General features: G+C 53.3%; 7 non-coding genes and 6 pseudogenes across 7 annotated transcripts; all 13 read right to left on the bottom strand.

Moving 5' to 3' along the window:
* Positions 1-1,823: 1,823 nt before the first annotated feature.
* On the bottom strand, positions 1,824-1,942 carry LOC125993204 (5S ribosomal RNA; annotated as a pseudogene).
* A 593-nt stretch (positions 1,943-2,535) lies between these two features.
* LOC125993268 (5S ribosomal RNA) lies at positions 2,536-2,654 on the bottom strand. The gene has a single exon (XR_007490097.1). It is a non-coding gene; the product is annotated as a 5S ribosomal RNA (ribosomal RNA).
* A 1,677-nt stretch (positions 2,655-4,331) lies between these two features.
* On the bottom strand, positions 4,332-4,450 carry LOC125993203 (5S ribosomal RNA; annotated as a pseudogene).
* Positions 4,451-5,043: 593 nt separating this feature from the next.
* LOC125993267 (5S ribosomal RNA) lies at positions 5,044-5,162 on the bottom strand. The gene has a single exon (XR_007490096.1). It is a non-coding gene; the product is annotated as a 5S ribosomal RNA (ribosomal RNA).
* Positions 5,163-8,375: 3,213 nt separating this feature from the next.
* Positions 8,376-8,494, bottom strand: LOC125993197 (5S ribosomal RNA; annotated as a pseudogene).
* Positions 8,495-9,124: 630 nt separating this feature from the next.
* LOC125993270 (5S ribosomal RNA) lies at positions 9,125-9,243 on the bottom strand. Its single transcript, XR_007490099.1, has one exon. It is a non-coding gene; the product is annotated as a 5S ribosomal RNA (ribosomal RNA).
* A 3,778-nt stretch (positions 9,244-13,021) lies between these two features.
* On the bottom strand, positions 13,022-13,140 carry LOC125993196 (5S ribosomal RNA; annotated as a pseudogene).
* Positions 13,141-13,770: 630 nt separating this feature from the next.
* LOC125993269 (5S ribosomal RNA) lies at positions 13,771-13,889 on the bottom strand. Its single transcript, XR_007490098.1, has one exon. It is a non-coding gene; the product is annotated as a 5S ribosomal RNA (ribosomal RNA).
* A 1,589-nt stretch (positions 13,890-15,478) lies between these two features.
* Positions 15,479-15,597, bottom strand: LOC125993266 (5S ribosomal RNA). Its single transcript, XR_007490095.1, has one exon. It is a non-coding gene; the product is annotated as a 5S ribosomal RNA (ribosomal RNA).
* Positions 15,598-19,098: 3,501 nt separating this feature from the next.
* Positions 19,099-19,217, bottom strand: LOC125993202 (5S ribosomal RNA; annotated as a pseudogene).
* Positions 19,218-20,091: 874 nt separating this feature from the next.
* On the bottom strand, positions 20,092-20,210 carry LOC125993180 (5S ribosomal RNA). Its single transcript, XR_007490060.1, has one exon. It is a non-coding gene; the product is annotated as a 5S ribosomal RNA (ribosomal RNA).
* Positions 20,211-21,048: 838 nt separating this feature from the next.
* On the bottom strand, positions 21,049-21,167 carry LOC125993195 (5S ribosomal RNA; annotated as a pseudogene).
* A 631-nt stretch (positions 21,168-21,798) lies between these two features.
* On the bottom strand, positions 21,799-21,917 carry LOC125993265 (5S ribosomal RNA). The gene has a single exon (XR_007490094.1). It is a non-coding gene; the product is annotated as a 5S ribosomal RNA (ribosomal RNA).
* Between the last annotated feature and the right edge of the window lie 2,501 nt (positions 21,918-24,418).

Below are 24,418 nucleotides of genomic sequence, written 5' to 3'. Positions count from 1 at the left end.
GAAAATAGCCCCCGCCGAGCGGATCGGCTGTTTATAAGCACCGCGGAGGTGGTCGCGGCGCCTCATTCGACTTCCAGCGGCCGGCGAGCTCGCGCACCCGCCCGGCACATCCGGGAGGCCGTGCGCACGAGCCAAGTGGCCGAAAATAGCCCCCGCCGAGCGGATCGGCTGTTTATAAGCACCGCGGAGGTGGTCGCGGCGCCTCATTCGACTTACAGCGGTCGGCGAGCTCGCGCACCCGCCCGGCACATCCGGGAGGCCGTGCGCACGAGCCAAGTGGCCGAAAATAGCCCCCGCCGAGCGGATCGGCTGTTTATAAGCACCGCGGAGGTGGTCGCGGCGCCTCATTCGACTTCCAGCGGCCGGCGAGCTCGCGCACCCGCCCGGCACATCCGGGAGGCCGTGCGCACGAGCCAAGTGGCCGAAAATAGCCCCCGCCGAGCGGATCGGCTGTTTATAAGCACCGCGGAGGTGGTCGCGGCGCCTCATTCGACTTCCAGCGGCCGGCGAGCTCGCGCACCCGCCCGGCACATCCGGGAGGCCGTGCGCACGAGCCAAGTGGCCGAAAATAGCCCCCGCCGAGCGGATCGGCTGTTTATAAGCACCGCGGAGGTGGTCGCGGCGCCTCATTCGACTTCCAGCGGCCGGCGAGCTCGCGCACCCGCCCGGCACATCCGGGAGGCCGTGCGCACGAGCCAAGTGGCCGAAAATAGCCCCCGCCGAGCGGATCGGCTGTTTATAAGCACCGCGGAGGTGGTCGCGGCGCCTCATTCGACTTCCAGCGGCCGGCGAGCTCGCGCACCCGCCCGGCACATCCGGGAGGCCGTGCGCACGAGCCAAGTGGCCGAAAATAGCCCCCGCCGAGCGGATCGGCTGTTTATAAGCACCGCGGAGGTGGTCGCGGCGCCTCATTCGACTTCCAGCGGCCGGCGAGCTCGCGCACCCGCCCGGCACATCCGGGAGGCCGTGCGCACGAGCCAAGTGGCCGAAAATAGCCCCCGCCGAGCGGATCGGCGGTTTATAAGCACCGCGGAGGTGGTCGCGGCGCCTCATTCGACTTCCAGCGGGCCGCGCACTCGCGCACGCCGCCCGGTTCAAATTTTCTAAGTGCAACGCACAATGAGATGCATGAGAAACGGCCTTGGTTACCATCACATTTGAAGCGATGAATACGAAGTTAAATTTTATGACTCGGTGTATAAGTCGAGGTCGATTTTTTTCGGTCGATTTTGGATCGAAAAAGGTCGACCAATACACCGGCAAATACGGTATATATACTTATTATAAATGTAGTATTTATTTATATTGATTTATTGTTTATTTATATATATAAAGGCAGGTCCGCAAAAATATTTCTGACGCGTAGCCGGTCCGTGGCGCAAGAAAGGTTGGGGACCACTAGTCTAAAAGAATCTGGCCGTAACTGGAATAGGGTTCTACGCGAATGCCCAACGGAAAAGTGAAGTGCACAAAACCTGCATTTGGCTGTATCAAAATAAATGTCATGAAAAAGGTAAAAACACTACATGGAAGCGCAATGTGTTGTGCTGGGTTCTTTTACAAGTAAAGACTGCTGCTTTGAGTTCACAGGGAGCCATGCTCTTTATTCACTGTACATAGTCTGTCCTCTAGCGGTAAAAACGTGAACTGCAATGCTATGGCTGTCGCCACACAATGTAGGTTTTAAACTCGTGTTGTAGTTTCAGTGTCGGAGTTCAAACTAGGCTTGCAGTTTCCGAATGCCATTCGTGATGGGTGCTGTAAAAAGTTCTTGGCTTAAACGATTGAAGTGCACATAAGAAAAAAAAAAAAAAAAAAAAAAAAGCTTACGGTAACTGGTATTCCCAGGCGGTCTCCCATCCAAGTACTAACCAGGCCCGACCCTGCTTAGCCTCCGAGGTCGGACGAGAGCGGGCGCTCTCAGGGTAGTATTGCCGTAAGCCGTGAGACCGCTTAGAATTTTTCATTTTATAGACACAATCGCCCCTGAAACCATGCCAAGCAGCGGCGGGACTTGATGGCTGTGGTAAAAGTTTCCTTTCACAATTGACGTGGGAAAAAAAAAAAAAAAGGCTTTCAGCACCTGGTATTCCCGGACGGTCACCCTTCCCTTTTGTTTTTTTTTTTTTTTTGTTTTTTTTACAACCAGGGCCGAAACAGGCTTTCTTCCAAGGCTTTTGGTGTTTTCTGGAAACATGGCTATCATGAAAAGTTATTGACAGCTTTTTATGCGGTAGCACGAATTTGCCGTTGCGACCTGCATTTTGCTGAATCAAAATAAATGCCTTGAAAAGTTTAAAAACACTTCATGGAAGTGTTGTGTTGGGTTCTTTTACAAGTCAAGCCTGCTGCTTTGAGTTCACAGGGAGCCATGCTCACTGTACATAGTCTGCTCTCTAGCGGTAAAAAATTTAACTACAATGCTGTGGATGTCACCACATAATATAGCTTTCAAACTCGTGTTATAGTTTCAATGTCGGAGTTTAAATTAGGCTTGCTGTTTCCGGATGCCATTCGTGAAAAAGAAAAAGAAAAAGCTTACAGCACCTGGTATTCCCAGGCGGTCTCCCATCCAAGTACTAACCAGGCCCGACCCTGCTTAGCTTCCGAGATCGGACGAGATCGGGCGTTCTCAGGGTAGTATGGCCGTAAACCGTGAGGTGACCCAACATTTTGCATTTTATAGACACAATCGCCCCTGAAACTAGCGAGCGAGCCAATGAAGCCTTCAAAACTGCTTCGGCACATGGAGACCAAGCATCCTGCATTAAAAGACAAACCTTAACCACTTCGGGTTTCATTGTCTCCGATTACGCCTGGATGGGACCGGCTCGTTTCTGAGAAACAAGCTCGGTGCTCCCAATAATTCAACGTAATGGTGACTTTTATTTTTATGTGGTTTATATTTGTTTTTATGCCAGTCGTATCATTTTATTTAATCGTATTTACCGTATTTGCCGGTGTACAGGTCGACTCGGTGTATAAGTCGACCCCCTAAAATTCGACGGAAATTTACGATTTTATGATATATCCTTTGTATAAGTCGAGCTCAATTGTTGCATTATATTAAACTTCAAAATTCAATATGCGAAATTTATTGACGAAATGTGTTCAAATTCTGGGAGGCCGTGCGCATGCTGCTGTTTATAAGCACCGCGGAGGAGATCGCGGCCGGCGAGCTCGCGCACGCCGCCCGGCACCAACGGGAGGCCGGAAATAGCTCCAAGCCGAGCGGATCGGCTGTTTATAAGCACCGCGGAGGTGGTCGGGGCGCCTCATTCGACTTCCAGCGGCCGGCGAGCTCGCGCACCCGCCCGGCACATCCGGGAGGCCGTGCGCACGAGCCAAGTGGCCGAAAATAGCCCCCGCCGAGCGGATCGGCTGTTTATAAGCACCGCGGAGGTGGTCGCGGCGCCTCATTCGACTTCCAGCGGCCGGCGAGCTCGCGCACCCGCCCGGCACATCCGGGAGGCCGTGCGCACGAGCCAAGTGGCCGAAAATAGCCCCCGCCGAGCGGATCGGCGGTTTATAAGCACCGCGGAGGTGGTCGCGGCGCCTCATTCGACTTCCAGCGGGCCGCGCACTCGCGCACGCCGCCCGGTTCAAATTTTCTAAGTGCAACGCACAATGAGATGCATGAGAAACGGCCTTGGTTACCATCACATTTGAAGCGATGAATACGAAGTTAAATTTTATGACTCGGTGTATAAGTCGAGGTCGATTTTTTTCGGTCGATTTTGGATCGAAAAAGGTCGACCAATACACCGGCAAATACGGTATATATACTTATTATAAATGTAGTATTTATTTATATTGATTTATTGTTTATTTATATATATAAAGGCAGGTCCGCAAAAATATTTCTGACGCGTAGCCGGTCCGTGGCGCAAGAAAGGTTGGGGACCACTAGTCTAAAAGAATCTGGCCGTAACTGGAATAGGGTTCTACGCGAATGCCCAACGGAAAAGTGAAGTGCACAAAACCTGCATTTGGCTGTATCAAAATAAATGTCATGAAAAAGGTAAAAACACTACATGGAAGCGCAATGTGTTGTGCTGGGTTCTTTTACAAGTAAAGACTGCTGCTTTGAGTTCACAGGGAGCCATGCTCTTTATTCACTGTACATAGTCTGTCCTCTAGCGGTAAAAACGTGAACTGCAATGCTATGGCTGTCGCCACACAATGTAGGTTTTAAACTCGTGTTGTAGTTTCAGTGTCGGAGTTCAAACTAGGCTTGCAGTTTCCGAATGCCATTCGTGATGGGTGCTGTAAAAAGTTCTTGGCTTAAACGATTGAAGTGCACATAAGAAAAAAAAAAAAAAAAAAAAAAAAGCTTACGGTAACTGGTATTCCCAGGCGGTCTCCCATCCAAGTACTAACCAGGCCCGACCCTGCTTAGCCTCCGAGGTCGGACGAGAGCGGGCGCTCTCAGGGTAGTATTGCCGTAAGCCGTGAGACCGCTCAGAATTTTTCATTTTATAGACACAATCGCCCCTGAAACCATGCCAAGCAGCGGCGGGACTTGATGGCTGTGGTAAAAGTTTCCTTTCACAATTGACGTGGGAAAAAAAAAAAAAAAGGCTTTCAGCACCTGGTATTCCCGGACGGTCACCCTTCCCTTTTGTTTTTTTTTTTTTTTTGTTTTTTTTACAACCAGGGCCGAAACAGGCTTTCTTCCAAGGCTTTTGGTGTTTTCTGGAAACATGGCTATCATGAAAAGTTATTGACAGCTTTTTATGCGGTAGCACGAATTTGCCGTTGCGACCTGCATTTTGCTGAATCAAAATAAATGCCTTGAAAAGTTTAAAAACACTTCATGGAAGTGTTGTGTTGGGTTCTTTTACAAGTCAAGCCTGCTGCTTTGAGTTCACAGGGAGCCATGCTCACTGTACATAGTCTGCTCTCTAGCGGTAAAAAATTTAACTACAATGCTGTGGATGTCACCACATAATATAGCTTTCAAACTCGTGTTATAGTTTCAATGTCGGAGTTTAAATTAGGCTTGCTGTTTCCGGATGCCATTCGTGAAAAAGAAAAAGAAAAAGCTTACAGCACCTGGTATTCCCAGGCGGTCTCCCATCCAAGTACTAACCAGGCCCGACCCTGCTTAGCTTCCGAGATCGGACGAGATCGGGCGTTCTCAGGGTAGTATGGCCGTAAACCGTGAGGTGACCCAACATTTTGCATTTTATAGACACAATCGCCCCTGAAACTAGCGAGCGAGCCAATGAAGCCTTCAAAACTGCTTCGGCACATGGAGACCAAGCATCCTGCATTAAAAGACAAACCTTAACCACTTCGGGTTTCATTGTCTCCGATTACGCCTGGATGGGACCGGCTCGTTTCTGAGAAACAAGCTCGGTGCTCCCAATAATTCAACGTAATGGTGACTTTTATTTTTATGTGGTTTATATTTGTTTTTATGCCAGTCGTATCATTTTATTTAATCGTATTTACCGTATTTGCCGGTGTACAGGTCGACTCGGTGTATAAGTCGACCCCCTAAAATTCGACGGAAATTTACGATTTTATGATATATCCTTTGTATAAGTCGAGCTCAATTGTTGCATTATATTAAACTTCAAAATTCAATATGCGAAATTTATTGACGAAATGTGTTCAAATTCTGGGAGGCCGTGCGCATGCTGCTGTTTATAAGCACCGCGGAGGAGATCGCGGCCGGCGAGCTCGCGCACGCCGCCCGGCACCAACGGGAGGCCGGAAATAGCTCCAAGCCGAGCGGATCGGCACTTTATAAGCACCGCGGAGGAGATCGCGGCGCCTCATTCGACTTCCAGCGGCCGGCGAGCTCGCGCACCCGCCCGGCACATCCGGGAGGCCGTGCGCACGAGCCAAGTGGCCGAAAATAGCCCCCGCCGAGCGGATCGGCTGTTTATAAGCACCGCGGAGGTGGTCGCGGCGCCTCATTCGACTTCCAGCGGCCGGCGAGCTCGCGCACCCGCCCGGCACATCCGGGAGGCCGTGCGCACGAGCCAAGTGGCCGAAAATAGCCCCCGCCGAGCGGATCGGCTGTTTATAAGCACCGCGGAGGTGGTCGCGGCGCCTCATTCGACTTCCAGCGGCCGGCGAGCTCGCGCACCCGCCCGGCACATCCGGGAGGCCGTGCGCACGAGCCAAGTGGCCGAAAATAGCCCCCGCCGAGCGGATCGGCTGTTTATAAGCACCGCGGAGGTGGTCGCGGCGCCTCATTCGACTTCCAGCGGCCGGCGAGCTCGCGCACCCGCCCGGCACATCCGGGAGGCCGTGCGCACGAGCCAAGTGGCCGAAAATAGCCCCCGCCGAGCGGATCGGCTGTTTATAAGCACCGCGGAGGTGGTCGCGACGCCTCATTCGACTTCCAGCGGCCGGCGAGCTCGCGCACCCGCCCGGCACATCCGGGAGGCCGTGCGCACGAGCCAAGTGACCGAAAATAGCCCCCGCCGAGCGGATCGGCTGTTTATAAGCACCGCGGAGGTGGTCGCGGCGCCTCATTCGACTTCCAGCGGCCGGCGAGCTCGCGCACCCGCCCGGCACATCCGGGAGGCCGTGCGCACGAGCCAAGTGGCCGAAAATAGCCCCCGCCGAGCGGATCGGCTGTTTATAAGCACCGCGGAGGTGGTCGCGGCGCCTCATTCGACTTCCAGCGGCCGGCGAGATCGCGCACCCGCCCGGCACATCCGGGAGGCCGTGCGCACGAGCCAAGTGGCCGAAAATAGCCCCCGCCGAGCGGATCGGCTGTTTATAAGCACCGCGGAGGTGGTCGCGGCGCCTCATTCGACTTCCAGCGGCCGGCGAGCTCGCGCACCCGCCCGGCACATCCGGGAGGCCGTGCGCACGAGCCAAGTGGCCGAAAATAGCCCCCGCCGAGCGGATCGGCTGTTTATAAGCACCGCGGAGGTGGTCGCGGCGCCTCATTCGACTTCCGGCGAGCTCGCGCACCCGCCCGGCACATCCGGGAGGCCGTGCGCACGAGCCAAGTGGCCGAAAATAGCCCCCGCCGAGCGGATCGGCGGTTTATAAGCACCGCGGAGGTGGTCGCGGCGCCTCATTCGACTTCCAGCGGCCGGCGAGCTCGCGCACCCGCCCGGCACATCCGGGAGGCCGTGCGCACGAGCCAAGTGGCCGAAAATAGCCCCCGCCGAGCGGATCGGCTGTTTATAAGCACCGCGGAGGTGGTCGCGGCGCCTCATTCGACTTACAGCGGTCGGCGAGCTCGCGCACCCGCCCGGCACATCCGGGAGGCCGTGCGCACGAGCCAAGTGGCCGAAAATAGCCCCCGCCGAGCGGATCGGCTGTTTATAAGCACCGCGGAGGTGGTCGCGGCGCCTCATTCGACTTCCAGCGGCCGGCGAGCTCGCGCACCCGCCCGGCACATCCGGGAGGCCGTGCGCACGAGCCAAGTGGCCGAAAATAGCCCCCGCCGAGCAGATCGGCTGTTTATAAGCACCGCGGAGGTGGTCGCGGCGCCTCATTCGACTTCCAGCGGCCGGCGAGCTCGCGCACCCGCCCGGCACATCCGGGAGGCCGTGCGCACGAGCCAAGTGGCCGAAAATAGCCCCCGCCGAGCGGATCGGCTGTTTATAAGCACCGCGGAGGTGGTCGCGGCGCCTCATTCGACTTCCAGCGGGCCGCGCACTCGCGCACGCCGCCCGGTTCAAATTTTCTAAGTGCAACGCACAATGAGATGCATGAGAAACGGCCTTGGTTACCATCACATTTGAAGCGATGAATACGAAGTTAAATTTTATGACTCGGTGTATAAGTCGAGGTCGATTTTTTTCGGTCGATTTTGGATCGAAAAAGGTCGACCAATACACCGGCAAATACGGTATATATACTTATTATAAATGTAGTATTTATTTATATTGATTTATTGTTTATTTATATATATAAAGGCAGGTCCGCAAAAATATTTCTGACGCGTAGCCGGTCCGTGGCGCAAGAAAGGTTGGGGACCACTAGTCTAAAAGAATCTGGCCGTAACTGGAATAGGGTTCTACGCGAATGCCCAACGGAAAAGTGAAGTGCACAAAACCTGCATTTGGCTGTATCAAAATAAATGTCATGAAAAAGGTAAAAACACTACATGGAAGCGCAATGTGTTGTGCTGGGTTCTTTTACAAGTAAAGACTGCTGCTTTGAGTTCACAGGGAGCCATGCTCTTTATTCACTGTACATAGTCTGTCCTCTAGCGGTAAAAACGTGAACTGCAATGCTATGGCTGTCGCCACACAATGTAGGTTTTAAACTCGTGTTGTAGTTTCAGTGTCGGAGTTCAAACTAGGCTTGCAGTTTCCGAATGCCATTCGTGATGGGTGCTGTAAAAAGTTCTTGGCTTAAACGATTGAAGTGCACATAAGAAAAAAAAAAAAAAAAGCTTACGGTAAATGGTATTCCCAGGCGGTGTCCCATCCAAGTACTTACCAGGCCCGACCCTGCTTAGCCTCCGAGATCGGACGAGATCGGGCGCTCTCAGGGTAGTATGGCCGTAAGCCGTGAGACCGCTCAGAATATTTTTCATTTTATAGACACAATCGCCCCTGAAACCATGCCAAGCAGCGGCGGGACTTGATGGCTGTGGTAAAAGTTTCCTTTCACAATTGACGTGGGAAAAAAAAAAAAAAAAGGCTTTCAGCACCTGGTATTCCCGGACGGTCACCCTTCCCTTTTGTTTTTTTTTTTTTTTTTACAACCAGGGCCGAAACAGGCTTTCTTCCAAGGCTTTTGGTGTTTTCTGGAAACATGGCTATCATGAAAAGTTATTGACAGCTTTTTATGCGGTAGCACGAATTTGCCGTTGCGACCTGCATTTTGCTGAATCAAAATAAATGCCTTGAAAAGTTTAAAAACACTTCATGGAAGTGTTGTGTTGGGTTCTTTTACAAGTCAAGCCTGCTGCTTTGAGTTCACAGGGAGCCATGCTCACTGTACATAGTCTGCTCTCTAGCGGTAAAAAATTTAACTACAATGCTGTGGATGTCACCACATAATATAGCTTTCAAACTCGTGTTATAGTTTCAATGTCGGAGTTTAAATTAGGCTTGCTGTTTCCGGATGCCATTCGTGATGGGTGTTGTAAAAAATAGCTTCTTAAACGATTGAAGTGCACATAAGAAAAAGAAAAAGCTTACAGCACCTGGTATTCCCAGGCGGTCTCCCATCCAAGTACTAACCAGGCCCGACCCTGCTTAGCTTCCGAGATCGGACGAGATCGGGCGTTCTCAGGGTAGTATGGCTGTAAACCGTGAGGTGACCCAACATTTTGCATTTTATAGACACAATCGCCCCTGAAACTAGCGAGCGAGCCAATGAAGCCTTCAAAACTGCTTCGGCACATGGAGACCAAGCATCCTGCATTAAAAGACAAACCTTAACCACTTCGGGTTTCATTGTCTCCGATTACGCCTGGATGGGACCGGCTCGTTTCTGAGAAACAAGCTCGGTGCTCCCAATAATTCAACGTAATGGTGACTTTTATTTTTATGTGGTTTATATTTGTTTTTATGCCAGTCGTATCATTTTATTTAATCGTATTTACCGTATTTGCCGGTGTACAGGTCGACTCGGTGTATAAGTCGACCCCCTAAAATTCGACGGAAATTTACGATTTTATGATATATCCTTTGTATAAGTCGAGCTCAATTGTTGCATTATATTAAACTTCAAAATTCAATATGCGAAATTTATTGACGAAATGTGTTCAAATTCTGGGAGGCCGTGCGCATGCTGCTGTTTATAAGCACCGCGGAGGAGATCGCGGCCGGCGAGCTCGCGCACGCCGCCCGGCACCAACGGGAGGCCGGAAATAGCTCCAAGCCGAGCGGATCGGCACTTTATAAGCACCGCGGAGGAGATCGCGGCGCCTCATTCGACTTCCAGCGGCCGGCGAGCTCGCGCACCCGCCCGGCACATCCGGGAGGCCGTGCGCACGAGCCAAGTGGCCGAAAATAGCCCCCGCCGAGCGGATCGGCTGTTTATAAGCACCGCGGAGGTGGTCGCGGCGCCTCATTCGACTTCCAGCGGCCGGCGAGCTCGCGCACCCGCCCGGCACATCCGGGAGGCCGTGCGCACGAGCCAAGTGGCCGAAAATAGCCCCCGCCGAGCGGATCGGCTGTTTATAAGCACCGCGGAGGTGGTCGCGGCGCCTCATTCGACTTCCAGCGGCCGGCGAGCTCGCGCACCCGACCGGCACATCCGGGAGGCCGTGCGCACGAGCCAAGTGGCCGAAAATAGCCCCCGCCGAGCGGATCGGCTGTTTATAAGCACCGCGGAGGTGGTCGCGGCGCCTCATTCGACTTCCGGCGGGCGGCGAGCTCGCGCACCCGCCCGGCACATCCGGGAGGCCGTGCGCACGAGCCAAGTGGCCGAAAATAGCCCCCGCCGAGCGGATCGGCTGTTTATAAGCACCGCGGAGGTGGTCGCGGCGCCTCATTCGACTTCCAGCGGCCGGCGAGCTCGCGCACCCGCCCGGCACATCCGGGAGGCCGTGCGCACGAGCCAAGTGGCCGAAAATAGCCCCCGCCGAGCGGATCGGCTGTTTATAAGCACCGCGGAGGTGGTCGCGGCGCCTCATTCGACTTCCAGCGGCCGGCGAGCTCGCGCACCCGCCCGGCACATCCGGGAGGCCGTGCGCACGAGCCAAGTGGCCGAAAATAGCCCCCGCCGAGCGGATCGGCTGTTTATAAGCACCGCGGAGGTGGTCGCGGCGCCTCATTCGACTTCAAGCGGCCGGCGAGCTCGCGCACCCGCCCGGCACATCCGGGAGGCCGTGCGCACGAGCCAAGTGGCCGAAAATAGCCCCCGCCGAGCGGATCGGCTGTTTATAAGCACCGCGGAGGTGGTCGCGGCGCCTCATTCGACTTCCAGCGGCCGGCGAGCTCGCGCACCCGCCCGGCACATCCGGGAGGCCGTGCGCACGAGCCAAGTGGCCGAAAATAGCCCCCGCCGAGCGGATCGGCTGTTTATAAGCACCGCGGAGGTGGTCGGGCGCCTCATTCGACTTCCAGCGGCCGGCGAGCTCGCGCACCCGCCCGGCACATCCGGGAGGCCGTGCGCACGAGCCAAGTGGCCGAAAATAGCCCCCGCCGAGCGGATCGGCTGTTTATAAGCACCGCGGAGTTGGTCGCGGCGCCTCATTCGACTTCCAGCGGCCGGCGAGCTCGCGCACCCGCCCGGCACATCCGGGAGGCCGTGCGCACGAGCCAAGTGGCCGAAAATAGCCCCCGCCGAGCGGATCGGCTGTTTATAAGCACCGCGGAGGTGGTCGCGGCGCCTCATTCGACTTCCAGCGGCCGGCGAGCTCGCGCACCCGCCCGGCACATCCGGGAGGCCGTGCGCACGAGCCAAGTGGCCGAAAATAGCCCCCGCCGAGCGGATCGGCTGTTTATAAGCACCGCGGAGGTGGTCGCGGCGCCTCATTCGACTTCCGGCGAGCTCGCGCACCCGCCCGGGTGTGCCGGCACATCCGGGAGGCCGTGCGCACGAGCCAAGTGGCCGAAAATAGCCCCCGCCGAGCGGATCGGCTGTTTATAAGCACCGCGGAGGTGGTCGCGGCGCCTCATTCGACTTCCGGCGAGCTCGCGCACCCGCCCGGCACATCCGGGAGGCCGTGCGCACGAGCCAAGTGGCCGAAAATAGCCCCCGCCGAGCGGATCGGCTGTTTATAAGCACCGCGGAGGTGGTCGCGGCGCCTCATTCGACTTCCAGCGGCCGGCGAGCTCGCGCACCCGCCCGGCACATCCGGGAGGCCGTGCGCACGAGCCAAGTGGCCGAAAATAGCCCCCGCCGAGCGGATCGGCTGTTTATAAGCACCGCGGAGGTGGTCGCGGCGCCTCATTCGACTTACAGCGGTCGGCGAGCTCGCGCACCCGCCCGGCACATCCGGGAGGCCGTGCGCACGAGCCAAGTGGCCGAAAATAGCCCCCGCCGAGCGGATCGGCTGTTTATAAGCACCGCGGAGGTGGTCGCGGCGCCTCATTCGACTTCCAGCGGCCGGCGAGCTCGCGCACCCGCCCGGCACATCCGGGAGGCCGTGCGCACGAGCCAAGTGGCCGAAAATAGCCCCCGCCGAGCAGATCGGCTGTTTATAAGCACCGCGGAGGTGGTCGCGGCGCCTCATTCGACTTCCAGCGGCCGGCGAGCTCGCGCACCCGCCCGGCACATCCGGGAGGCCGTGCGCACGAGCCAAGTGGCCGAAAATAGCCCCCGCCGAGCGGATCGGCTGTTTATAAGCACCGCGGAGGTGGTCGCGGCGCCTCATTCGACTTCCAGCGGGCCGCGCACTCGCGCACGCCGCCCGGTTCAAATTTTCTAAGTGCAACGCACAATGAGATGCATGAGAAACGGCCTTGGTTACCATCACATTTGAAGCGATGAATACGAAGTTAAATTTTATGACTCGGTGTATAAGTCGAGGTCGATTTTTTTCGGTCGATTTTGGATCGAAAAAGGTCGACCAATACACCGGCAAATACGGTATATATACTTATTATAAATGTAGTATTTATTTATATTGATTTATTGTTTATTTATATATATAAAGGCAGGTCCGCAAAAATATTTCTGACGCGTAGCCGGTCCGTGGCGCAAGAAAGGTTGGGGACCACTAGTCTAAAAGAATCTGGCCGTAACTGGAATAGGGTTCTACGCGAATGCCCAACGGAAAAGTGAAGTGCACAAAACCTGCATTTGGCTGTATCAAAATAAATGTCATGAAAAAGGTAAAAACACTACATGGAAGCGCAATGTGTTGTGCTGGGTTCTTTTACAAGTAAAGACTGCTGCTTTGAGTTCACAGGGAGCCATGCTCTTTATTCACTGTACATAGTCTGTCCTCTAGCGGTAAAAACGTGAACTGCAATGCTATGGCTGTCGCCACACAATGTAGGTTTTAAACTCGTGTTGTAGTTTCAGTGTCGGAGTTCAAACTAGGCTTGCAGTTTCCGAATGCCATTCGTGATGGGTGCTGTAAAAAGTTCTTGGCTTAAACGATTGAAGTGCACATAAGAAAAAAAAAAAAAAAAGCTTACGGTAAATGGTATTCCCAGGCGGTGTCCCATCCAAGTACTTACCAGGCCCGACCCTGCTTAGCCTCCGAGATCGGACGAGATCGGGCGCTCTCAGGGTAGTATGGCCGTAAGCCGTGAGACCGCTCAGAATATTTTTCATTTTATAGACACAATCGCCCCTGAAACCATGCCAAGCAGCGGCGGGACTTGATGGCTGTGGTAAAAGTTTCCTTTCACAATTGACGTGGGAAAAAAAAAAAAAAAAGGCTTTCAGCACCTGGTATTCCCGGACGGTCACCCTTCCCTTTTGTTTTTTTTTTTTTTTTTACAACCAGGGCCGAAACAGGCTTTCTTCCAAGGCTTTTGGTGTTTTCTGGAAACATGGCTATCATGAAAAGTTATTGACAGCTTTTTATGCGGTAGCACGAATTTGCCGTTGCGACCTGCATTTTGCTGAATCAAAATAAATGCCTTGAAAAGTTTAAAAACACTTCATGGAAGTGTTGTGTTGGGTTCTTTTACAAGTCAAGCCTGCTGCTTTGAGTTCACAGGGAGCCATGCTCACTGTACATAGTCTGCTCTCTAGCGGTAAAAAATTTAACTACAATGCTGTGGATGTCACCACATAATATAGCTTTCAAACTCGTGTTATAGTTTCAATGTCGGAGTTTAAATTAGGCTTGCTGTTTCCGGATGCCATTCGTGATGGGTGTTGTAAAAAATAGCTTCTTAAACGATTGAAGTGCACATAAGAAAAAGAAAAAGCTTACAGCACCTGGTATTCCCAGGCGGTCTCCCATCCAAGTACTAACCAGGCCCGACCCTGCTTAGCTTCCGAGATCGGACGAGATCGGGCGTTCTCAGGGTAGTATGGCTGTAAACCGTGAGGTGACCCAACATTTTGCATTTTATAGACACAATCGCCCCTGAAACTAGCGAGCGAGCCAATGAAGCCTTCAAAACTGCTTCGGCACATGGAGACCAAGCATCCTGCATTAAAAGACAAACCTTAACCACTTCGGGTTTCATTGTCTCCGATTACGCCTGGATGGGACCGGCTCGTTTCTGAGAAACAAGCTCGGTGCTCCCAATAATTCAACGTAATGGTGACTTTTATTTTTATGTGGTTTATATTTGTTTTTATGCCAGTCGTATCATTTTATTTAATCGTATTTACCGTATTTGCCGGTGTACAGGTCGACTCGGTGTATAAGTCGACCCCCTAAAATTCGACGGAAATTTACGATTTTATGATATATCCTTTGTATAAGTCGAGCTCAATTGTTGCATTATATTAAACTTCAAAATTCAATATGCGAAATTTATTGACGAAATGTGTTCAAATTCTGGGAGGCCGTGCGCATGCTGCTGTTTATAAGCACCGCGGAGGAGATCGCGGCCGGCGAGCTCGCGCACGCCGCCCGGCACCAACGGGAGGCCGGAAATAGCTCCAAGCCGAGCGGATCGGCACTTTATAAGCACCGCGGAGGAGATCGCGGCGCCTCATTCGACTTCCAGCGGCCGGCGAGCTCGCGCACCCGCCCGGCACATCCGGGAGGCCGTGCGCACGAGCCAAGTGGCCGAAAATAGCCCCCGCCGAGCGGATCGGCTGTTTATAAGCACCGCGGAGGTGGTCGCGGCGCCTCATTCGACTTCCAGCGGCCGGCGAGCTCGCGCACCCGCCCGGCACATCCGGGAGGCCGTGCGCACGAGCCAAGTGGCCGAAAATAGCCCCCGCCGAGCGGATCGGCTGTTTATAAGCACCGCGGAGGTGGTCGCGGCGCCTCATTCGACTTCCAGCGGCCGGCGAGCTCGCGCACCCGCCCGGCACATCCGGGAGGCCGTGCGCACGAGCCAAGTGGCCGAAAATAGCCCCCGCCGAGCGGATCGGCTGTTTATAAGCACCGCGGAGGTGGTCGCGGCGCCTCATTCGACTTCCAGCGGCCGGCGAGCTCGCGCACCCGCCCGGCACATCCGGGAGGCCGTGCGCACGAGCCAAGTGGCCGAAAATAGCCCCCGCCGAGCGGATCGGCTGTTTATAAGCACTTCTTCTTCACTTCATCAGATGTGATGGTGACGCGTCTTTATCAGCTGATGGATCAACATGTCAGGTGAATAACCTAAAACAATTTGTTTGATATAAAAGAAACCAGTGAAGTGATTAAATAAGGAAAAACAGAATGAACTTAGTACAATTACTTCATGGAAGTGTTGTGTTGGGTTCTTTTACAAGTCAAGCCTGCTGCTTTGAGTTCACAGGGAGCCATGCTCACTGTACATAGTCTGCTCTCTAGCGGTAAAAAATTTAACTACAATGCTGTGGATGTCACCACATAATATAGCTTTCAAACTCGTGTTATAGTTTCAATGTCGGAGTTTAAATTAGGCTTGCTGTTTCCGGATGCCATTCGTGATGGGTGTTGTAAAAAATAGCTTCTTAAACGATTGAAGTGCACATAAGAAAAAGAAAAAGCTTACAGCACCTGGTATTCCCAGGCGGTCTCCCATCCAAGTACTAACCAGGCCCGACCCTGCTTAGCTTCCGAGATCGGACGAGATCGGGCGTTCTCAGGGTAGTATGGCCGTAAACCGTGAGGTGACCCAACATTTTGCATTTTATAGACACAATCGCCCCTGAAACTAGCGAGCGAGCCAATGAAGCCTTCAAAACTGCTTCGGCACATGGAGACCAAGCATCCTGCATTAAAAGACAAACCTTAACCACTTCGGGTTTCATTGTCTCCGATTACGCCTGGATGGGACCGGCTCGTTTCAGAGAAACAAGCTCGGTGCTCCCAATAATTCAACGTAATGGTGACTTTTATTTTTATGTGGTTTATATTTGTTTTTATGCCAGTCGTATCATTTTATTTAATCGTATTTACCGTATTTGCCGGTGTACAGGTCGACTCGGTGTATAAGTCGACCCCCTAAAATTCGACGGAAATTTACGATTTTATGATATATCCTTTGTATAAGTCGAGCTCAATTGTTGCATTATATTAAACTTCAAAATTCAATATGCGAAATTTATTGACGAAATGTGTTCAAATTCTGGGAGGCCGTGCGCATGCTGCTGTTTATAAGCACCGCGGAGGAGATCGCGGCCGGCGAGCTCGCGCACGCCGCCCGGCACCAACGGGAGGCCGGAAATAGCTCCAAGCCGAGCGGATCGGCACTTTATAAGCACCGCGGAGGAGATCGCGGCGCCTCATTCGACTTCCAGCGGCCGGCGAGCTCGCGCACCCGCCCGGCACATCCGGGAGGCCGTGCGCACGAGCCAAGTGGCCGAAAATAGCCCCCGCCGAGCGGATCGGCTGTTTATAAGCACCGCGGAGGTGGTCGCGGCGCCTCATTCGACTTCCAGCGGCCGGCGAGCTCGCGCACCCGCCCGGCACATCCGGGAGGCCGTGCGCACGAGCCAAGTGGCCGAAAATAGCCCCCGCCGAGCGGATCGGCTGTTTATAAGCACCGCGGAGGTGGTCGCGGCGCCTCATTCGACTTCCAGCGGCCGGCGAGCTCGCGCACCCGCCCGGCACATCCGGGAGGCCGTGCGCACGAGCCAAGTGGCCGAAAATAGCCCCCGCCGAGCGGATCGGCTGTTTATAAGCACCGCGGAGGTGGTCGCGGCGCCTCATTCGACTTCCAGCGGCCGGCGAGCTCGCGCACCCGCCCGGCACATCCGGGAGGCCGTGCGCACGAGCCAAGTGGCCGAAAATAGCCCCCGCCGAGCGGATCGGCTGTTTATAAGCACCGCGGAGGTGGTCGCGACGCCTCATTCGACTTCCAGCGGCCGGCGAGCTCGCGCACCCGCCCGGCACATCCGGGAGGCCGTGCGCACGAGCCAAGTGGCCGAAAATAGCCCCCGCCGAGCGGATCGGCTGTTTATAAGCACCGCGGAGGTGGTCGCGGCGCCTCATTCGACTTCCAGCGGCCGGCGAGCTCGCGCACCCGCCCGGCACATCCGGGAGGCCGTGCGCACGAGCCAAGTGGCCGAAAATAGCCCCCGCCGAGCGGATCGGCTGTTTATAAGCACCGCGGAGGTGGTCGCGGCGCCTCATTCGACTTCCAGCGGCCGGCGAGCTCGCGCACCCGCCCGGCACATCCGGGAGGCCGTGCGCACGAGCCAAGTGGCCGAAAATAGCCCCCGCCGAGCGGATCGGCTGTTTATAAGCAGCGCGGAGGTGGTCGCGGCGCCTCATTCGACTTCCAGCGGCCAGCGAGCTCGCGCACCCGCCCGGCACATCCGGGAGGCCGTGCGCACGAGCCAAGTGGCCGAAAATAGCCCCCGCCGAGCGGATCGGCTGTTTATAAGCACCGCGGAGGTGGTCGCGGCGCCTCATTCGACTTCCAGCGGCCGGCGAGCTCGCGCACCCGCCCGGCACATCCGGGAGGCCGTGCGCACGAGCCAAGTGGCCGAAAATAGCCCCCGCCGAGCGGATCGGCTGTTTATAAGCACCGCGGAGGTGGTCGCGGCGCCTCATTCGACTTCCGGCGAGCTCGCGCACCCGCCCGGCACATCCGGGAGGCCGTGCGCACGAGCCAAGTGGCCGAAAATAGCCCCCGCCGAGCGGATCGGCTGTTTATAAGCACCGCGGAGGTGGTCGCGGCGCCTCATTCGACTTCCAGCGGCCGGCGAGCTCGCGCACCCGCCCGGCACATCCGGGAGGCCGTGCGCACGAGCCAAGTGGCCGAAAATAGCCCCCGCCGAGCGGATCGGCTGTTTATAAGCACCGCGGAGGTGGTCGCGGCGCCTCATTCGACTTACAGCGGTCGGCGAGCTCGCGCACCCGCCCGGCACATCCGGGAGGCCGTGCGCACGAGCCAAGTGGCCGAAAATAGCCCCCGCCGAGCGGATCGGCTGTTTATAAGCACCGCGGAGGTGGTCGCGGCGCCTCATTCGACTTCCAGCGGCCGGCGAGCTCGCGCACCCGCCCGGCAATTCCGGGAGGCCGTGCGCACGAGCCAAGTGGCCGAAAATAGCCCCCGCCGAGCAGATCGGCTGTTTATAAGCACCGCGGAGGTGGTCGCGGCGCCTCATTCGACTTCCAGCGGCCGGCGAGCTCGCGCACCCGCCCGGCACATCCGGGAGGCCGTGCGCACGAGCCAAGTGGCCGAAAATAGCCCCCGCCGAGCGGATCGGCTGTTTATAAGCACCGCGGAGGTGGTCGCGGCGCCTCATTCGACTTCCAGCGGCCGGCGAGCTCGCGCACCCGCCCGGCACATCCGGGAGGCCGTGCGCACGAGCCAAGTGGCCGAAAATAGCCCCCGCCGAGCGGATCGGCGGTTTATAAGCACCGCGGAGGTGGTCGCGGCGCCTCATTCGACTTCCAGCGGGCCGCGCACTCGCGCACGCCGCCCGGTTCAAATTTTCTAAGTGCAACGCACAATGAGATGCATGAGAAACGGCCTTGGTTACCATCACATTTGAAGCGATGAATACGAAGTTAAATTTTATGACTCGGTGTATAAGTCGAGGTCGATTTTTTTCGGTCGATTTTGGATCGAAAAAGGTCGACCAATACACCGGCAAATACGGTATATATACTTATTATAAATGTAGTATTTATTTATATTGATTTATTGTTTATTTATATATATAAAGGCAGGTCCGCAAAAATATTTCTGACGCGTAGCCGGTCCGTGGCGCAAGAAAGGTTGGGGACCACTAGTCTAAAAGAATCTGGCCGTAACTGGAATAGGGTTCTACGCGAATGCCCAACGGAAAAGTGAAGTGCACAAAACCTGCATTTGGCTGTATCAAAATAAATGTCATGAAAAAGGTAAAAACACTACATGGAAGCGCAATGTGTTGTGCTGGGTTCTTTTACAAGTAAAGACTGCTGCTTTGAGTTCACAGGGAGCCATGCTCTTTATTCACTGTACATAGTCTGTCCTCTAGCGGTAAAAACGTGAACTGCAATGCTATGGCTGTCGCCACACAATGTAGGTTTTAAACTCGTGTTGTAGTTTCAGTGTCGGAGTTCAAACTAGGCTTGCAGTTTCCGAATGCCATTCGTGATGGGTGCTGTAAAAAGTTCTTGGCTTAAACGATTGAAGTGCACATAAGAAAAAAAAAAAAAAAAAAAAAAGCTTACGGTAACTGGTATTCCCAGGCGGTCTCCCATCCAAGTACTAACCAGGCCCGACCCTGCTTAGCCTCCGAGGTCGGACGAGAGCGGGCGCTCTCAGGGTAGTATTGCCGTAAGCCGTGAGACCGCTCAGAATTTTTCATTTTATAGACACAATCGCCCCTGAAACCATGCCAAGCAGCGGCGGGACTTGATGGCTGTGGTAAAAGTTTCCTTTCACAATTGACGTGGGAAAAAAAAAAAAAAAAAAGGCTTTCAGCACCTGGTATTCCCGGACGGTCACCCTTCCCTTTTGTTTTTTTTTTTTGTTTTTTTTACAACCAGGGCCGAAACAGGCTTTCTTCCAAGGCTTTTGGTGTTTTCTGGAAACATGGCTATCATGAAAAGTTATTGACAGCTTTTTATGCGGTAGCACGAATTTGCCGTTGCGACCTGCATTTTGCTGAATCAAAATAAATGCCTTGAAAAGTTTAAAAACACTTCATGGAAGTCACTTCACTGGTTTCTTTTATATCAAACAAATTGTTTTAGGTTATTCACCTGACATGTTTCGGCGGTTTCTTCCGCCTTCATCAGAGTGTCACAGATGTGATGGTGACGCGTCTTTATCAGCTGATGGATCAACATGTCAGGTGAATAACCTAAAACAATTTGTTTGATATAAAAGAAACCAGTGAAGTGATTAAATAAGGAAAAACAGAATGAACTTAGTACAATTACTTCATGGAAGTGTTGTGTTGGGTTCTTTTACAAGTCAAGCCTGCTGCTTTGAGTTCACAGGGAGCCATGCTCACTGTACATAGTCTGCTCTCTAGCGGTAAAAAATTTAACTACAATGCTGTGGATGTCACCACATAATATAGCTTTCAAACTCGTGTTATAGTTTCAATGTCGGAGTTTAAATTAGGCTTGCTGTTTCCGGATGCCATTCGTGATGGGTGTTGTAAAAAATAGCTTCTTAAACGATTGAAGTGCACATAAGAAAAAGAAAAAGCTTACAGCACCTGGTATTCCCAGGCGGTCTCCCATCCAAGTACTAACCAGGCCCGACCCTGCTTAGCTTCCGAGATCGGACGAGATCGGGCGTTCTCAGGGTAGTATGGCCGTAAGCCGTGAGGTGACCCAACATTTTGCATTTTATAGACACAATCGCCCCTGAAACTAGCGAGCGAGCCAATGAAGCCTTCAAAACTGCTTCGGCACATGGAGACCAAGCATCCTGCATTAAAAAACAAACCTTAACCACTTCGGGTTTCATTGTCTCCGATTACGCCTGGATGGGACCGGGTCGTTTCTGAGAAACAAGCTCGGTGCTCCCAATAATTCAACGTAATGGTGACTTTTATTTTTATGTGGTTTATATTTGTTTTTATGCCAGTCGTATCATTTTATTTAATCCTATTTATATATATTTATTATAAATGTAGTATTTATTTATATAGATTTATTGTTTATTTATATATATAAAGGCAGGTCCGCAAAAATATTTCTGACGCGTAGCCGGTCCGTGGCGCAAGAAAGTTTGGGGACCACTAGTCTAAAAGAATCTGGCCGTAACTGGAATAGGGTTCTACGCGAATGCCCAACGGAAAAGTGAAGTGCACAAAACCTGCATTTGGCTGTATCAAAATAAATGTCATGAAAAAGGTAAAAACACTACATGGAAGCGCAATGTGTTGTGCTGGGTTCTTTTACAACTAAAGACTGCTGCTTTGAGTTCACAGGGAGCCACGCTCTTTATTCACTGTACATAGTCTGTCCTCTAGCGGTAAAAACGTGAACTGCAATGCTATGGCTGTCGCCACACAATGTAGGTTTTAAACTCGTGTTGTAGTTTCAGTGTCGGAGTTCAAACTAGGCTTGCAGTTTCCGAATGCCATTCGTGATGGGTGCTGTAAAAAGTTCTTGGCTTAAACGATTGAAGTGCACATAAGAAAAAAAAAAAAAAAAGCTTACGGTAAATGGTATTCCCAGGCGGTGTCCCATCCAAGTACTTACCAGGCCCGACCCTGCTTAGCCTCCGAGATCGGACGAGATCGGGCGCTCTCAGGGTAGTATGGCCGTAAGCCGTGAGACCGCTCAGAATATTTTTCATTTTATAGACACAATCGCCCCTGAAACCATGCCAAGCAGCGGCGGGACTTGATGGCTGTGGTAAAAGTTTCCTTTCACAATTGACGTGGGAAAAAAAAAAAAAAAAGGCTTTCAGCACCTGGTATTCCCGGACGGTCACCCTTCCCTTTTGTTTTTTTTTTGTTTTTTTACAACCAGGGCCGAAACAGGCTTTCTTCCAAGGCTTTTGGTGTTTTCTGGAAACATGGCTATCATGAAAAGTTATTGACAGCTTTTTATGCGGTAGCACGAATTTGCCGTTGCGACCTGCATTTTGCTGAATCAAAATAAATGCCTTGAAAAGTTTAAAAACACTTCATGGAAGTGTTGTGTTGGGTTCTTTTACAAGTCAAGCCTGCTGCTTTGAGTTCACAGGGAGCCATGCTCACTGTACATAGTCTGCTCTCTAGCGGTAAAAAATTTAACTACAATGCTGTGGATGTCACCACATAATATAGCTTTCAAACTCGTGTTATAGTTTCAATGTCGGAGTTTAAATTAGGCTTGCTGTTTCCGGATGCCATTCGTGATGGGTGTTGTAAAAAATAGCTTCTTAAACGATTGAAGTGCACATAAGAAAAAGAAAAAGCTTACAGCACCTGGTATTCCCAGGCGGTCTCCCATCCAAGTACTAACCAGGCCCGACCCTGCTTAGCTTCCGAGATCGGACGAGATCGGGCGTTCTCAGGGTAGTATGGCCGTAAACCGTGAGGTGACCCAACATTTTGCATTTTATAGACACAATCGCCCCTGAAACTAGCGAGCGAGCCAATGAAGCCTTCAAAACTGCTTCGGCACATGGAGACCAAGCATCCTGCATTAAAAGACAAACCTTAACCACTTCGGGTTTCATTGTCTCCGATTACGCCTGGATGGGACCGGCTCGTTTCTGAGAAACAACAAGGAGAAGAACACCCATGTTCGGATGCTGTTCCTGGACTTCAGCTCAGCGTTTAACACCATCATCCCACAGCATCTAGTAGGAAAATTGGAACACCTGGGCTTCAACACCCCCCTTCGCAACTGGCTGCTAGACTTCCTCACCAACAGACCTCAGTCAGTCCGGGTCGGACAGAACACCTCTGATGTCATCACCCTCAGCACAGGCTCCCCTCAGGGCTGCGTCCTGAGCCCCCTGCTGTTCACCCTGATGACACACGACTGCGTCCCCAGGTTCACCACCAATCACATCGTGAAGTTCGCAGACGACACAACGGCGGTGGGGCTCATCAGAGACAACAACGACCTGGACTACAGAGAGGAGGTGGAGCAGCTGGTGGGCTGGTGCAGAGACAACAGCCTGATCCTGAATGTGGAGAAGATGAAGGAGATCATCGTCGACTTCAGGAAAAACCAGCCTCACCACGCTCCACTGATCATCAACAGCTCAGCTGTGGAGGTGGTCAGCAGCACCAAATTCCTGGGGGTCCACATCACAGAAGACCTCACCTGGACTATGAACACTACGGCACTGATCAAGAGGGCACAGAAGCGCTTGTACTTCCTGCGGAGGATGAGGAGAGCCCACCTGCCCCCACCCATCATGAGGACGTTCTACAGGAGCACCATAGAGAGCATTCTGACAAGCTGACTCTCTGTGTGGTGTGGAGGCTGCACCGCCTCCGATTGGAAGAACGTGAGGAGAGTGGTGAGGACAGCAGAGAGGATCATAGGGGCTCCTCTTCCCTCCATTCAGGACATTTCATCTCAGCGCTGCATGTCCGGTGCCCGTAACATCAACAATGACCCATCACACCCCCACCATGGACTGTTCTCCCTGCTGCCCTCTGGGAAGAGGTTTCGCACAATCCGCTGCAGGTCCACCAGGTTCTGCAACAGCTTTTTCCCTGCTGTCATCAGACTGTTGAACATTAGAACTGTTGAGCTCTAAACTGAACTCTGCATCACACATTCACAGAACTGTACTTTATGACACTACGGACCTCTATCTTGCACTATCTCGCACTACCAACTTTACTGAACTTGTGTAAACCCTTTAAATAGAAGTTTAATACATGGTTTAGCATTCCTCTGCACACTCTTGAATACTGTTTTGCCTACTTGCACTATTGCATAATTAGCACTGCTGCACTTTATACTTATTTGTAATATATATATATATATACAGTATATGTATATATATATTTTCATAGGATATGTTACTTCTATTCAACTGCAATATCACTACTTTGTTGTAAGCCGTGTGCAACGAAATTTCGTTTTGTATGCACCATGTGCAGACAAGATGACAATAAAGTTTGTCTAAGTCATGTCAGGTCAACTGTCTGGAGAGAGAGAGAAGTCAGGACCTGCGGGCGGAGCACCACCGTGCCACCGCCGCCATGACGGAACTCAAAAGCAAACTCCATGAGGAGAAGCAGAAAGAGTTAGCCGTTACCAGGGAAACATTACTGCGGCAGCATGAAATGGAGCTGATGAGAGTGATCAAAATCAAAGATGGAGAGATCCAGCGACTGAATGCCTTGGTCCTCAGCCTGAGGGACGGCTCCATGGACAAGGTGATCCGCTCAATCCGTGTCTGACTATCCGCACGCCACGTCGGGCTCCGATGCGGCCGCTACCGTATTGTGTAGCTTGTCCTCAGTAAGCGTCGCGGCGCTCCGTTGCGGTCTCAACGGCCCGATGTGGCGCAATGTCTGCTCAGGTGAGGAGCGGGGGCGCTTTGCTGGCGGAAGTGGAGGAGACGCGGCGGTGTCGGGAGACCGAGCGGTGTCGCCTCCACCAGGAGCGCGGAAGAAGCCCTGGCAGCGGCCCAGCAGGCCTGGCAGTCCCGAGCGGCCGAGCTCCGATCGGCTCATCACCAGCATCGGGAGGAGCTGAGCCGAACCAAGAGAGACTGCGAGAGGGAGATCCGCCGACTGGTAGGACTGATCAGATGCGCGGTGCGTGGCTATGTTCCCAATTTCGTTGTATACCTGCAGTGCAATGACACCTAAGGCATTCTATTCTATTCTATTTCACAAGAAGAAAACGTCCGGTTGCTCGCTTCGCTTTTGTCACAGCAATGGTGTTCTAGTCGATTCAAGATAAAAATTGGCCGGTTGCTCTCTTTGTTTTTGTCACAATTCTGGCAAATGAGTTTGCCCGCCTGCCTGAGCGCTCCCCGTTTGTACATCCAGATGGATGAGATCAAGCTGAAAGACAGAGCGGTTAGTGTTTTGGATAAATCCCTGGGGCCGGCCACGT

Source organism: Syngnathus scovelli, unplaced genomic scaffold (assembly GCF_024217435.2).
Source record: "Syngnathus scovelli strain Florida unplaced genomic scaffold, RoL_Ssco_1.2 HiC_scaffold_27, whole genome shotgun sequence".
In the NCBI taxonomy this organism is placed as follows: Eukaryota; Metazoa; Chordata; class Actinopteri; order Syngnathiformes; family Syngnathidae; genus Syngnathus; species Syngnathus scovelli.
The sequence above is the reverse complement of the archived record's forward strand: the minus strand, read 5'-3'. Positions and strand labels throughout refer to the sequence as shown.